Raw genomic sequence first — 14,800 nt, 5'->3', positions numbered from 1 at the left:
GCATGTCTCTCTCTAAATATACTATATATCAAATACAAAGCCAAATTAAACTAGCCAGTAATTTGCTCAGCAGCCATTGACTTAATAAAGTAAGATCAAATGTTACCGGTATTATCCAGCATACCTCAGCAGTATAGATTCCACAACATGACATAACAATACTGCCTTAGGCTACTCTTTTTGCCAGTCCAGATCATAGATTTAATATTTGTCTCAAACACGTGCATGATGCCCAATAAACTTTTTTATTGTTATAATTACAGCCTTACCTGAATATAATCCACAGTGACAGATTTACTGTAAATTGAAAGGACTCATAGCATAATTTCTAGTTATCAAGAAGATATCCTTCCCCACCCCCACCCCTGGTTGAGCAACCAAGAGTAGGATTGGAAGGTGGGGCAATAAAAACACATGGTAAATTGCCTCAGTGGTGGGGTAAATCCCAACAGGATGATTTGCAAATATTCTATTTAGACAAAGAGATGAAGGACATTTGTATTCAGCTTGAAGTTGTGTTCACTCCTCATGGGCATTTCAAGCTGAAAAACAAAAAGAACAAAACACAGAATTTCTTGCAGTCTGATTTGTTGCATACAAACTTCACAGGACTTTCTTGGGACTCCTGAGGAGAAACATTTCCTAGGACTTTACAAGACAGCAGCCACTTTTTCATTGCAATGAGCCCATTTTTAGCGGTGTTTACAGGGCTTGTGGTTTTACAGCAGTAAAAAGCTTATGAGGTGCTTAACTGAACAAGACCACGAACCTCGCCCCATACGGCCCACAATTCAGCGTCAGCAGCCATGTGAGGGTGGGGACCAATCACTCAATGAGCAGGGAATGAAGCAAGGTAGGAAGAGGGTTACAGAGAAATGGACACAGGGTTACTCAACTGAGGTCCCATTTCCATTGTTAAAATGTAATGATTATTTAATCCATGTTCCTGCAATTCAGCATCATGAGGAATGAAGGTCCCAGTGTCCCAAAAACATCCTCCTCCGATTCTGACTCCAGAAATGCCAGCGTGAAGGTAGACAACCTCAGGCTGGAGCTTACAGACACCAGGCTTTCTGAGTAAGAAGCAGCTTCATATACAAGCTGATGTTAATTGGCCACTCCCTCCTTTCACACACATCTTCTTCTCACTCCTTTGCACAGCTTCCTCCTCTCCTATGAGCGAGCACAAGTAGATGTCCAGGAGTAGATTGTTCAGGAGTCCAAATCTGCGTAAAGGAAACTAAATGACCACCACCTTATTCATCACTTGTGAATCTGAATATTTGTAAACAGATTAAAAAGGGAAAACTGCCTTTTAGCCAAACAAAGTAATGTTAAATCCCTCCTCCCCGGAACACTCATACATACACGTACATGTCCTTCCATGTCAAAATGTCACACATGCCCCAAAGAGGGAGAGACAGGAGATAAAAGCTGACTGGGTGGGTTGACTCAGATCAAGATTCATTGGATGAAGGAAAGTATTAAACTTTTGTGCACATAGACTCAGACTTTAAGGCCAGAAGGGACCATTCATGATCATCTAGTCTGACCTCCTGCACATTGCAAACCACAGAACCTTGCCCACCCACTCCTGTAATAGGCTGAGTTAATGAAGTCTCACATCATGACTTAAAGACTTCCAGTGACAGAGAATCCACCATTTACACTAGTTTAAACATGTAAGTGACCCGTGACCCATGTTGCAGAGGAAGGCAAAAAAAAACCCTGGGTCTCTGCCAATCTGACTTGGGGGAAATTTCTTCCTGACCCTAAATACGGCGATCAGTTGGATTCTCAGCATGTGGGCAAGACCCAGCAGCCAGACCCCCCGGGAAAGAATTCATTGTAGTAACTCAGAGCCCTCCCCATCTAGTGTCCCATCACCGGCCATTGGAGATATTTGCTAATGGCAGTCGCAGATCAGCTAGATGCCACTGTAGCCAATCTCCTCATACTATCCCCTCCGTAAACTTATGAAGCTCAGTCTTGAAACAAGTTAGGGAGCAGTGAGGGCAAAAAAACCTTTGGAAGGCTTGTACCTTGTACCAGAACAACCACACAACAAACAGGTACAAGCTTGGCATTTCTGAAATATTCAATGACATCTGTCACTCTATCTTTTCCAATTGTGTCGGGAAGTACCCTATCAAAGGCAGTGACTCCTGGTTCTTGCACATTAACATTGGATCGGTAAGTCCTTTCTTCCTCCCACTATGTAGCATGCTACCTCCATCCAGAGAACAAAACAATTTAGTAGCTAATGAGAGCTAGATTTCAACAAGAAGTTGTCATCGTTGCTACACAACAAAAACGGGCCAAAGGATCAAGCACAACAGTTACAGTTTAATGCCATAAAAGGCTGTCATGTGGAAACTTGTTTCGGTGTAACACTGCCAGTATCTTGGGCCTCATCAAAATTGAGTAAACAAAACTCTTGACCTCAGCTGCAAACATGACAGCATTAGTCATCTGTAGGCTGACTGTGGCATCATATTTATTGGAGTGGGTTAAGGACAAAAGGCTTGGGTGGGATTAACATCGATGATGTATTTGAAACCATCAGACTTTTTAGCCTTGATGGACACAGTCCATCATATCCAGACAGCATCACGCATCACACAGCAGTCTTGCCTTTCATTCAGAACTGATGGTTGTTTCAAATCCATTAGCACTTGGAATTATACCTACCCTTGGGTCAACATGATGTTGCTCTTGTAAATGAAAGCTTTGTAGGACATTAAAGTTAAGATATTCACAGATCACAAGAGAAGTCTTAGCTGTGTTAGGGGGATGCAAACATTGTTAACTTCACCATATGTGGTCCATTCTCCACGGTCCCACTTGAGGAGCAGAAGTGCATGCTTAACGCTCGGCACATAATTCACTGCTGTCCTGAACAGGACTGCTGTCTTGAAATCAGGGTGCATACTTAAAAAAAATCCTAACTCAAACATTGTATGTGGGGGCTGAACATTGAAAGCCTACTTTGGATAGGCCTGGCATAGCAGGAAAGCCCCACTGTAAGTCTTCTAATCATGAGGTTTTCTAACTTCTGCCCAGTTACGATGGTGCCAAGATTGCCGATATCCTCACAGCCCAAGACTGTGTTTTGCCATCATGACCGGAATAATTAAAACTAGGAGACATTCTAAAGCTCCATTCAGATTCCTGAGGCATTGTTGCAACATGAAATCAGATTATTTGGTTAGAAACACTCCCATCTCCCCAAACTTTGAGTCTATTGTAAGACCCATAAGATTTCTAGTGTAGAAATGCAGCAGGATTCTATACTGGGATGGAAAGGAGCTAAGAAAACCCATCCAGTATAAATGGATAGCAAGTAGCTGTGAAGTGAAGACTGTGGGATGTGCATTTGCTGTGGAATCAGGACTCTGGCTCCTGATAATGCCCTTGTGACAGCGAATCCACAGTGTAAGATCTAAATCAATCTTTTTTTACATAGTCACATACACAGTGGCATCGGTGCCAGACTACTCCAGAAATCATGATGTGGTGCAGGGGCGCAGTGGAGGCTAGCTCCCCCGCAATGTAAATACCAGGGAGTGGATCTCGGTTTCCGCCCTCCGGGTGGTTTCCATCCCTATGACTCTTGCAGAGGCGAGAGCAGGCACCAGCTATGTTTCCCCCCACGCACCCAGGGAGGGGGCAGAGACAAGAGCAGAGCGGCAGCAGGGGCTGGAATTGCCACCATGATGCAGGAGATTGGGCCAGCCACTAGGGAGCAGAAGGGACTACCAGCAGAGATACCCACAGTGTGGGAGGGGCCAGAGCACATGGACCAGCCCCCAGGCTGGGGTACCAGCACCTAGGTGGGTGACAGGGGACGTCACCGAGAGGGAGGGGAAAGCACTGGGCACCAGCTGCCCAGGAATGGCAGTAGAAACTGCCGGGATGCCCCTTCCCCGCCTGAAGCCGGCATTCCCCCCAGTCTCATTAGCTCCCCTCACTCCCTGTCGTAGCTCTCTGTCCCCCAATGTGTTGTACGGGAACTGAGACACAGAGGCTAAGTGATATGCCCAAGGACACACAGGAAGTCTGTGACAAAGCAGGTTATTGACTGAGGGGCTCCTAAATTGCAGGCTAGCCCCCATACCATAGATCCTCCTTCCTCTCATTTTAATGACAGATCAGGAGAGAAACACCACACTCATCCCCCTAGAATTCCACTCAAAGTTTGTTTAGTTTCTCTTTGCTTTCTCTTTGGATTTTAAAAGCTGTTCTTTGATTTAATGTCTCCCAATTTACCTTCCCGAATGCAAAAGGGGTGACTATGTCCATGCCATACTTTCAAGCTACAGGACGGAATGCAAGAATTCAGAAGTGGGCTGTGGCAAGTGTGTGACAGAAGGGCTTAGGTAGGTACAACAGAGGGATCCCAAAGTAAGTGGAGCTGTTGCTTCAAATATAGCATCAGTGTTTTGGATGTCTGGGACTCTGCTACGAAGCTGGTCGGATTCATTCCTCACAACTGATTAAACACCGATCTGATCCAGATTGTCAGGACACTGTTTATATACCAAAAGAATCCAAAGTGACAAGACACGTTAGGAGAGAAATGATCCCCTTCCTCCCAAATTAAAAACAACCACTTATACACGGAGACGCAAAATGCCTTTCGCACCAGGAAATGACTTGATATGGTTTATGGTCTGCGTGGTGGCAAGATTAGGGTCTACAATCAAGTGAACCATTAAAAGCAAGATTAATTGAAACCTTTCAACCAATGTTAGCTACTTACTGCTCTGTTTAGAGTGCCAGGGTTGTGGCCAGCCAAATCTTTGTAAGAATAGCCATACATGGTGAGTTTCTGAATTCTTCCTGTCCTCTGTCAAATGTTTTATTAGACAATAAACTGTGAATTATAAACACAAGCAGAGAGCAGCATTTGGAAATGCTACATGAGCAAAAGACCATGGATGGCTTTATAGTCTTGCAATACAGTAACAATTGGATTCAGAATGACAGGTCATCAGTGAGGTAGCTCAACAATAAGGGATATAACAGTTTTCACATCATAAGGTACAGAGACAGAGTTCAGAGGAAATCTAAGGCTTCAGAAAGTAAATGGTTCATCTTCCAAAAGAATAATCTAGTGACAAAAGCAATTTAGAATCCATCCAAGCATACAAGTAAATTTTTAAAATAAATGCTGAAACACTGAAACCAATGTACGACAAACTGTTGTTGTTGTTAATGAATCACTGCTATTCAGCTATTTAGCAGGAATTATGTTCTTGCCTGGGGTTACCCTGGTAACAATAAGAAAAGGAGTACTTCATCGGATGCTGTAGCTCACGAAAGCTTATGCTCAAATAAATTGGTTAGTCTCTAAGGTGCCACAAGTCCTCCTTTTCTTTTTGCGAATACAGACTAACACGGCTACTACTCTGAAACCTGGTAACAATAACTCCTTCCTTGACAAATACACTTTATAAAAGTACTACTACATCTAACAAAGAAGCAAACATCACAGCCTTTAATTTCCCCTCTCAGAGGAGTTAAAGGGACAGGACTAAAATTTCCTGGGCTTTCACACAACAGCAGTTTCCGTAGCCTGCTATTTCTCTGCTCTCACTGCACTCTGCCAGTTTTCAAAGGTTATTCTGCCTCTGCATCTGATAGAAATATCACCAAATGCAAGATACTGTAGATGGAGCGGCTGCCTCTAAATTTTGGTGGCCAGCAGAAAGTGTCTAGAAGATCTAGACTGACTATGCCTAAAAGAGTTAAATGTACCAAGGCAGAAACTTTTGTCAATAGAATTTTTTTTAAGGGCGAGAGGAATACGATACTCTTCAATTACAAACTTTTCGGACAGATACTTGTGCTCTGCATTAGTTGTATTGTTAAAGTTCATTGCGTCCCCAAGATTACAGCAATCCATATCAAACACCAGCAGGCGATAAGGTAGTGTAATTTGTTTAATAAAGTGTTTTCTTTTTTAAAAAAAAATTTTATAAGACACACGTATTTCACAATAAATGATCAATGATACATGAAAAAAGACTGCACTCCCAAACCTGGTGTTAGACATAGATTGTACAATATATGGTAATGTACACAGATATACACATTGCTATGGAAACGGGCAGCACATGACACCACACAACGAAAATGAAAATTCAAGCTTGCTTTGAGATATCTCCAGAATTAAAGTCAGAATTTGAGGAAAATTGAATTTATTTTTGGAAACTGATCATGTGCTCTGTTATCATATGTTCTGTTACAATCGGCATGAAAACAAGTCACCCTTCATTCACTAACCATGTGAAAACAAACGCAGATACACAGAAAAAAAGCTGTGAATCATTTTCACTACTACAAATACATTTTACCTGAAACTGATAACATTCCTTTGGTTGTTTTTAGTACAGAATGATGGAGAGTCACAATTTCTTAGTTCTGTTTTCCTGCTTTTCTTTCTTTTCCAAAGTCTTTTAAGATCGACGCTGAGGATAACGTAAACTGTGAATTCTTAAGGATCCAACATAGCCTTTGTATGACAAACTGTTAAATGCAAAAAGAAATATGAATATCACTAGAGACATACAGGAAACTTACAGGCTTCTTTCAAACCACATGAAGAAAAATACCTTTGCTTGCAGTCATGTGAAGTCTCCTCCATGAACGTTTTTCCCTTTGCTACGCACACCCCACTTATCTACACCACTCTAGATCAGAGCTCCATTTAAAAACCAGGATAAAAATACATGGCTGAGTAGCTAAAATAAATAACTAATGGCACCCCACAAAAAGGAACAGCCCCCATCCAGTGGAAGATCTGCAGATTTGTATCTACGCAGTGTAATGGTGAGGCCAAAATTGTTGGGCTATTAACAAGATGTAGCAAAAATTTACTAAGTGCTTCCCCTTCCTCCAATATTAAAACAAGATGTTGCAAACACGACCAGCCTCTGTTGCTCTGAAGTATAGACCATATAATAGTAAGCTCTTAAAGTAACCCTCTCTACCTTCTGGCTTGATTTCAGCAGTTATATGTCACAGAAACCTCATTTGTTGTGATTGCAGTGAAGAGAGACAAATAATTCTCATATGCATAACAAAACTTCTTCGGTAAACAGCACTTAATTAGATCTCATTAGAAATCCTGCATTCTCATCTGGCAAACCCCCTGGCAACCCCCCGCATACATACTGCCATGGGTCAGAGCTCCTTTTGTTTACTAAAGTACATCGTAAATAGTGTCCGCAAAAATACAGTAACGGCAACTGGCCAGTGGAAATATTAGATTTACTGAATGTGTAATATGCCACTCCAGTACTAAAAATGAAGGGATCATCTAGTTTATCAGGAGACGTTTTGAAGAGTGAACTGTAGGCTAGCTGGTGTTAGTAAGCCAGCAGGATGTTAACAGGTAGAGAACATTAACAGAGCTGAGGACTGGAGCATGGGACTGCATACTCTATGATTCCAAGACAAAGAAATGTTTCCACTTAAAGGTTTCTCAAGATCTTCCCTGAACAGACTAAAGCCTTTATAGAGAACCTCCTCGTGCAACTTCATTCATTCATTCGCTTGGATCCAAAAGGTATGGGACCTACCATACTGTGGAATTCATCCCTGTAGCCCTATGCACCAAGCGGCATCACAGATCAAAGCAGTTTCTAACCAATACCTGATAAATCATAGTCCAGCCTGAGCTCTATAGCTACAGCATTTGAGAGGAGGGACCAGGTCTAACTTAGTCACTGTGGTAATAAATGAAAACGATTAACAAACTGAGATCTCAAATAGCCATTCAAGGGAAGCACTGCCTTCTTATTAGTAAAGGAGAAAATTTTCAAAGGTGCCCAAGTGATTTAAGCAACTATGTCCTATTGATTTTCAGTGGGAAGCAGGCCCATCCCTTGGGCACCTTTGAAAATTCTACCCAGACCAGAAGAAGTGTTCAAAGAAAGGGTGGGAAGCCCTGTCTTAGAGACCTCAACCATGTCCGAGATTACAAGATACTCAGGGACGTGGCAATTAAAGAGGACTACATGTCAGATCAAAACGTCTCAATAGCAGCTGCCAGGATGAACGGAAAGGGCCATTTGTCCAAGTCATCCTCAAAAATATTTAGAAATATTAGGAAGTTAGGGAGTCATAACTGGATGACTCATTTCTGGTCTCTTTTCCACTTTTAGACTGATTCCATAGCAACTCTTGGAGACAATGTTTTCTGGAGATAAATTATGGTGGCCACTGCTTTCACAGAGATGCCTCACTATTAGGGAAAGCTAGGAGGGCAAAATATCTCAGTGCCTCTTAATGCTGAAGAGGACAAAGAATAGGATTTCCAGACAGGCCACCAGAGAGCTTGAGAATAAGAATTTACTAGACTCCAGCTAGAATCAGGTCCAGATTCAGCTAAATCTCTATACACTAGATCTGGATTATGGCAGACATGAGTGGCTGTCAGGAGTTAAGAAGTCTCTCCCAAAGGCATTTATTACCACGCTCAGAACTGTGGGGAATGGATTCTAATAATCCTATCAACTGTCAGGATGTGGGGTATTCTCTCAGCCCCAAAGAGTCACAGCTGTTTTTGTTTTTACAAATAATATTTTTATGACTGTTACCACTGAGTGCATTATTTTCACTTAAGTATATTATAGGCCAAGACAAAGTTCAGGTCTCTTGGGTCAAACTAACAACAGACCCAGCGGGGCTTGCTTCTCATTTACACCAAGGCTATTTTACGCTTCTCTGGCAGAGTAAAGGGGCCTTCAAATGGAAGGAAATTACATTTGTACCCACTCTAATGCCCCCTCTGTGCTGCCATTGTGGTGTAAAACGGCTTGGGTGTAAATGAGAATCAAGCCCAGATGTTTTTAAAGACAAGGGATTTTGAGGAATAAAGCAGCGAACAACATACCAGGAAAGCCTGAGGTGTTGTGTCTGGAAAAGAAGGATGAAAAAGTATAATTGATGATGCAGTTAGTGTACACAATGGATATAAATATGAGAAAGGGCTTTAGCTGGGAGAGAGAGAGAGAGAGAGAGAGAGAGAAAACAAATTATTATTACAATTGGTCTGGTAGGTCTTGATTGATGGAACCTGGAGTGTGACAACCCAACAGCTGATTTGTGAATCCACAGTGACAGAATAAGATAAGGTGGGAGCAAGATTAATCTGCTCAGGGCAGGATATTTCTTTCTAGTCACACCAAGGTCAGATCAGGACAAGAGCTGCTGAAAAAAGTATCTTATTCTGCTTAAAGAGTCAGAATATGGAGCTTGACTGTGTCAGAATCTTTTAAAGGAGACACATTACAAACCCTTCTTCACTAGCTGGGACGGGGCTATGGATATAACTGGTATGCTTATCTCTGCTAATGGAAAAGCCCTGCAGGACTTCTGGCTGGCGTGCCTTAAAGCAAGAGGATAAGAAAAACAGAAGCAGCTTTTAGCAGTTTTATGTCATTTGATAAAATAACCAAGTCACATTTCTTCCTGATGAATGCAGAACCGTTGATCGCCTGGGAACTTGAACCGAACTGGAAAGTATCTTTGTATCTTCAAAGGAAATTTTGCACAAGATTGTATAGTCATTCATTTTATTCACTTTCTTAGATCTTTCTTGATATATGTGATGTTAAGGCCTCCAAGGATTTTTCAGCTCTTCAGTGTCAGCTTCCAGTGCAAAGCTATGAGAAATCTGCAGCTCACTTTAGCAGGCTCTGTCGGCTTCCTGAAACAGGAACAGCGTACAGGCAACTGCAGCACCAGCTACAAAACGCTCTACCATCAAGGAGTCCCCTCTTTGTTTTAAATTTTGCTTCACGCACCCGCCACTGGATTTAGTCATTTGAGTGCAGCTGAACTAATGCATGGCAGGCTGGCAAGTCATCAAACTCCACAAAAAGAAATAAAGAACAAGATGCAAACCTGGACAATGGATTCAGGTACACACGGTTCTGATTCTTCAGCTGAAATACAGAGCAGTTTTTTTTAAAAGTACCATCATTTCACCAGGAGCAGGTCTCATAAAAATAAGAGAAATTAAAAATGAAAGAAACATATATGGTAACATAGTTCACTCCTCAGCCTACGACCATCCCCTGCCGTATAACCTTAAGTGCTTTGTCCAATCGAGTTTTGAGTCAGGCACTCACGGGGGTTTTCACCACTACTTTATAAAGCTTGTGTAACACACCTCACTGTCAGGAAACTGTTTTCCAAAAACCCATTTTAGACGAAAGGTACGCCTGACCAGAGATGTGCTGCCAAAATGTTAACAGGGGGCTTCCCTAAAAATGTTAGCCTTAGAGGTTCATGTAATGTCCCCTGAGCAAAAAACCACCCCCCAAACCAACAGCCTGCTCACCGACCCAAATCCACCTATTTATTCCCTGCTCTTCCCTAACCCCTTAACAAACCAGAGGCTGGGAGTGGGCAACAGGGCATGGAGCATTTGGGTGATTGCCTGTTCTGTTTATTCCCTCTGGGGCACCTGGCATTGGCTGCTGTGGGAAGACAGGATACTGGGCTAGATGGACCTTGGGTCTGACCCAATCTGGCTGTTCCTAACCATCAATTCCATACTCGTATTTCCCCACAATCCATTAATTACATTCTCCCCCGCAACCATGAATCTTTCAACACCTCCCCTATCCTTGTGCCCTACAGCCCACCATGCTCCTCCTTCCAAGCACATGTCCAATTTCTTCCACATACAAGATTTTTTTTTTTAAGATAGAGTTGACTTTGTCAGAATCTTTTAAAAAGGAGACACCATAAACCAGGCTTCGCTTGCTGGAACAAGGCTGGGGATGGTATGATTTTTGCTGCTAATGGAAAAGTTCTATAAAACCTTCTGGCTCATGTGCATTAAAGCAACAGGATAAGAAAAAGAAAGTAGCTTTTAGCAGTTTTGTGTCCATTTGACAAAATAAGCAAGTCACATTTCTTTCTGATATATATATGCAGAACTTTTGATCGCCTGGGAACACTAACTGAACCTGAAGATATTTTCTTATCTTCAAAGGAAATTTTGCACAAGATTGTACATTTTTTCCATCTCCCAAACCATCAATCCTTCAATCCCACCCCTATTCTTCTACCCTTTAACCCACCATGCTACCCCTTCCACATGTCCAATTTCTTCCACACAAGCCATCTGAAAATTCTGGCTAAATGAGAGTAAGGAACATCCTACTCCGGAAATCAAGAGAGACATGAAAGCTTCTGTAAATGAAAACGCCACCAATTAAGATGTTTCCACACCACTGACTATTTCATGTATCTCCACAAATACAAGAAAATGATCAACAACTGAGGAAAATACCCACAGAACAAAATTAGTTGAGAATTAAAACATTCCAGACAAAAAGAAAAAAAGCCCACAAGAGCACTGACCCCTCTTGACACCTACATGAGGGTCTGAAAAGCAAAAGTATGGAGCTATGCAGCGACGACAATGAACTACTGTCTAACTGGTCGCTGAAAATTGCAGACAGGTCTTTGGTGACATTGTATAAGCAAAAGTTTGTATCTGATAATTATCATGAACTGAAGAAAGTCCATCTGTGCTGTGAATGAAAAAGACTTTCCTTTTTTTCCTCCAGAAAAGAAGCCTCGCTATTCTTGTTTGTTCAGTTTACACGGAACATGTCCATTTTCTCCACATACCACTGCTTCTCATTCAGGAAAATGGCAGATGCCAGTCACCTGGCTTCAAGTTTTCAAATACCAAAAGCATGGTCCTGTCAGAATGTTGCATTGCAGATCTGTGACGTCTCCTTTCGTTCAGATGATTTTATTAAATTAAGTGGCATTTTGCATTTCCACCAATGTGGAACATAAGAGCTTTAAAACCTACAAAAAGCTTAAGAATTACATTTACAACACATTAACAAAAGAAGACTTAAACCCAAAAGAGTAAGGTACATTTATTCCACTAATCCCAGGCACAAAAGAATTTACTACTTACATTCCCTTTCCAAAGATCTAGTTTCAAAGATGTATGACAACTCCTATATTATTCCACCTATTTTTAAATCAAGATTGGATGTTTTCCTAAAAAATATGCTCTCGTTCAAAACAGGAACTAATTCAGGAAAGTCCTAAGGCCTGTGCTGTAAAGGAGGTCAGACAAGATGATCACAATGGTTTTATAACCTATGAATCTACTCTTCTTATAGGAAAAGAAGCATTGACATACGGCACCAAACTAGTGGTCCATCTGTTCCAGTATCCCATCGCTGCAAGTGGTCAATTCCAGGTACTAGTTAATGGCCAGTTTCTTCTTCTTTTGTTTGTAATTAAAAAACAAAAAAGATGCCCTAAAACATGAGGGTTTATATCCCTATTTTAAATACCATCCAATGCCAAATGGATGTCCTCATAAACGATATCTATGTCTAATTCTTTTAGACATTTACATAAGTCATACGAATGGGTCATCTGACTCCTACAAAGATCTAGGATTCAATGTTATATTGTGGCAATGCCTATCGCAGGTTAATTATGAGCTGTATGAAAATATTGCCTTTAATACGTTTTAAATGGGTTGTCTTTCTGTTCTTTGAATGCTACTTGTTCTTCTACTATAAGAAAGGATAAATCAGGAGCATCTGATTTACTTTCTGTATACCATTCATTATTATGCATACCTCTACCATATCCTCCTATTCTTCTCCTCTAAATTAACAGTCCCAGTCTTGACAGTCTCTCTTTTTACAGAAGCCTGTCTGTGAACTCCTATTTCTGCCATATCTTTAATGAATGCTGTGTAGTTGTAGTCATGTCGGACTCAGGATATTAGAGAGACAAGGTGGGTGAGGTTATATCTTTTGTTGAACCAACTTCTGTGGGTGAGAAAAACAAGCTTTCAAGCCACACAGTGCTCTTCTTCAGGGATGGGAAAGGAACTTCCAGCATCATCACAAAATACAAGGTGGAACAGATTGTTTAGCATAAGTAGTTAGCACATATTGTAAGGGACCATTCAAGCACCCCTGCAGTCATAGGACAAAAAGATGGGGTTAGTGGGTCACAGGTTGTTGGAATAAGTCATAAATCCAGCGTCTCTGTTCAGTCCATGATTGTTAGTGTCTAGCAGAGTAATAAATTTAAGCTCCCAGGCTCATCTTTGAAAGTGTTGTGCAGATTTCCTTTGAGGACGAGGGCTGATAGGTCAGATCTAGTTTCTGCAGGTGATAGGGTGTTTTTGTTTTTTATTGTTTTCCTGTGCGAGTTCATTGGAGAGCGTAGTGATATGCTCCGAGGAGAAAGTCCGGGATACACACCTTAACACACACAAAACCACATTCACCGAACATGGGCACTCCACCAGAGAAGTCGTTCACATTGTGGAAGAGGCCACTCAAATACCCTGAGAGAACCTGCTTCAACACAGAAATAAAACCCTCTCTGACCACACCCCTAGTTGTCACGTACCACCTCACACTGGAACCCATATGGGATAGCATCAAAGAACTACAGCCCATACTCTATGGGGACACCATCCTGGAAGAAATCTTTCCTAAACCCCCTCTTCTGGCCTTCAAACACGCCCCCCAACCTCTCTAAGCTCCTCATTAGAAGCAAGCTCCCCACAGACCAGGACCCGAAAACAACTCAAAGCATCATCAGACCCTGCCAGAACAACAGATGCCAAACCTGCAGACTTATCTCCACTGCTACAATGATCAACACACATCAAGATCCATGGGTCCTACACATGCCTATCACAAGATGTGGTGTACTTCATCCAGTACACTGAACGCCCCAACAACTATGTGGGTGAAACCGGACAATCTCTACACTCCAACAAACTCTCACAGGAAAATGATAAAAGACAAAAACACCCTATCACCTGCAGGTGAACATGGTTCACAAAATGATCACTCTATATACATATTTGTAGTTTGAAATGCAAAACATACAACTTTAGAGTTCATTTTAATGTTTGAAGTGTCTGGGTTTAAAGAAGCAGGGTATATTGTTTGGAAATAAATGCTTAAGAACTTTGCTACTTGCGTTCATAAAACCCAAAGATATCTTGAAATGCTACGTGTATGTATATAAATATGTGCAGACCTATATTCAACCTTGGGCTGAATTTTTGGGGGAAAGTTTCACCTAAACAAGTTTAGCTGTTTCAGAGAATGAGATTAAGAAAAAAGATGTTTTGTCCATTTAAAAAAAATTGTAACTGTTTTGTTGAGATATTCTAGCTTCTCCCTGGCTTTGCAGCAGGGACTTGAAATTTGGTAAGGGATTCCCCGCCGTATCTGGGGTGTGCCTTTTGCTGTCCCCAGGAAATCCACCCACATTTGGCCAAGTTATAACTCTCTGAAAATCTCAGTTTGCACGTGAGCAGTAGAAACTTGTTCGAATTTGGCAGCTAAATTCTTTGGAGATCCTATCTACACTGAGCACGTTCCATGCCAGGGCTGCGGTGGCTGAGCCGGATTTTGCCTCCAATTGCTTCGTCTGGCAGCCAGAAATCACTGTAGTGTCAGGCACCATAACTAAGAGTAAGGATTCAGAGTAACAGCCGTGTTAGTCTGTATTCGCAAAAAGAAAAGGAGGACTTGTGGCACCTTAGAGACTAACCAATTTATTTGAGCATGAGCTTTCGTGAGCTCACGAAAGCTTATGCTCAAATAAATTGGTGAGTCTCTAAGGTGCCACAAGTACTCCTTTTCTTTTTAAGAGTAAGGAGACACTCTCTCCAGTGCTCCCAATGCACCCCATGCTGGTGGTACAAGCAGCAAGCAGGAGGAATCATCCTGAATGGAAGGCAGAGGGTGAGCAGCTGGGAGGG

The 14,800-nt window shown here is 41.8% G+C and overlaps 1 protein-coding gene across 3 annotated transcripts in view; it reads right to left on the bottom strand.

Annotated features, from left to right (window-relative positions):
* Positions 1 to 226: 226 nt before the first annotated feature.
* DTD1 (D-aminoacyl-tRNA deacylase 1) overlaps positions 227 to 14,800 on the bottom strand; it is a 105,430-nt gene continuing 90,856 nt past the window's right edge. The window contains exons 6-7 of one of the 3 annotated variants that reach the window (XR_012158340.1): positions 9,916 to 9,956; positions 5,928 to 6,531 (exon numbers count right to left, since the gene is read on the bottom strand). The gene's annotated coding sequence lies outside the window, so the exon portion shown is untranslated. Of the gene's footprint in view, positions 543 to 5,927; positions 6,532 to 9,915; positions 9,957 to 14,800 lie in introns of those variants that run through there. The other 2 variants (XM_073339740.1, XM_073339739.1) reach the window with 2 other exon arrangements.

The sequence above is a fragment of the Lepidochelys kempii genome, chromosome 3 (assembly GCF_965140285.1).
Source record: "Lepidochelys kempii isolate rLepKem1 chromosome 3, rLepKem1.hap1, whole genome shotgun sequence".
In the NCBI taxonomy this organism is placed as follows: domain Eukaryota; kingdom Metazoa; phylum Chordata; order Testudines; family Cheloniidae; genus Lepidochelys; species Lepidochelys kempii.
The sequence above is the reverse complement of the archived record's forward strand: the minus strand, read 5'-3'. Positions and strand labels throughout refer to the sequence as shown.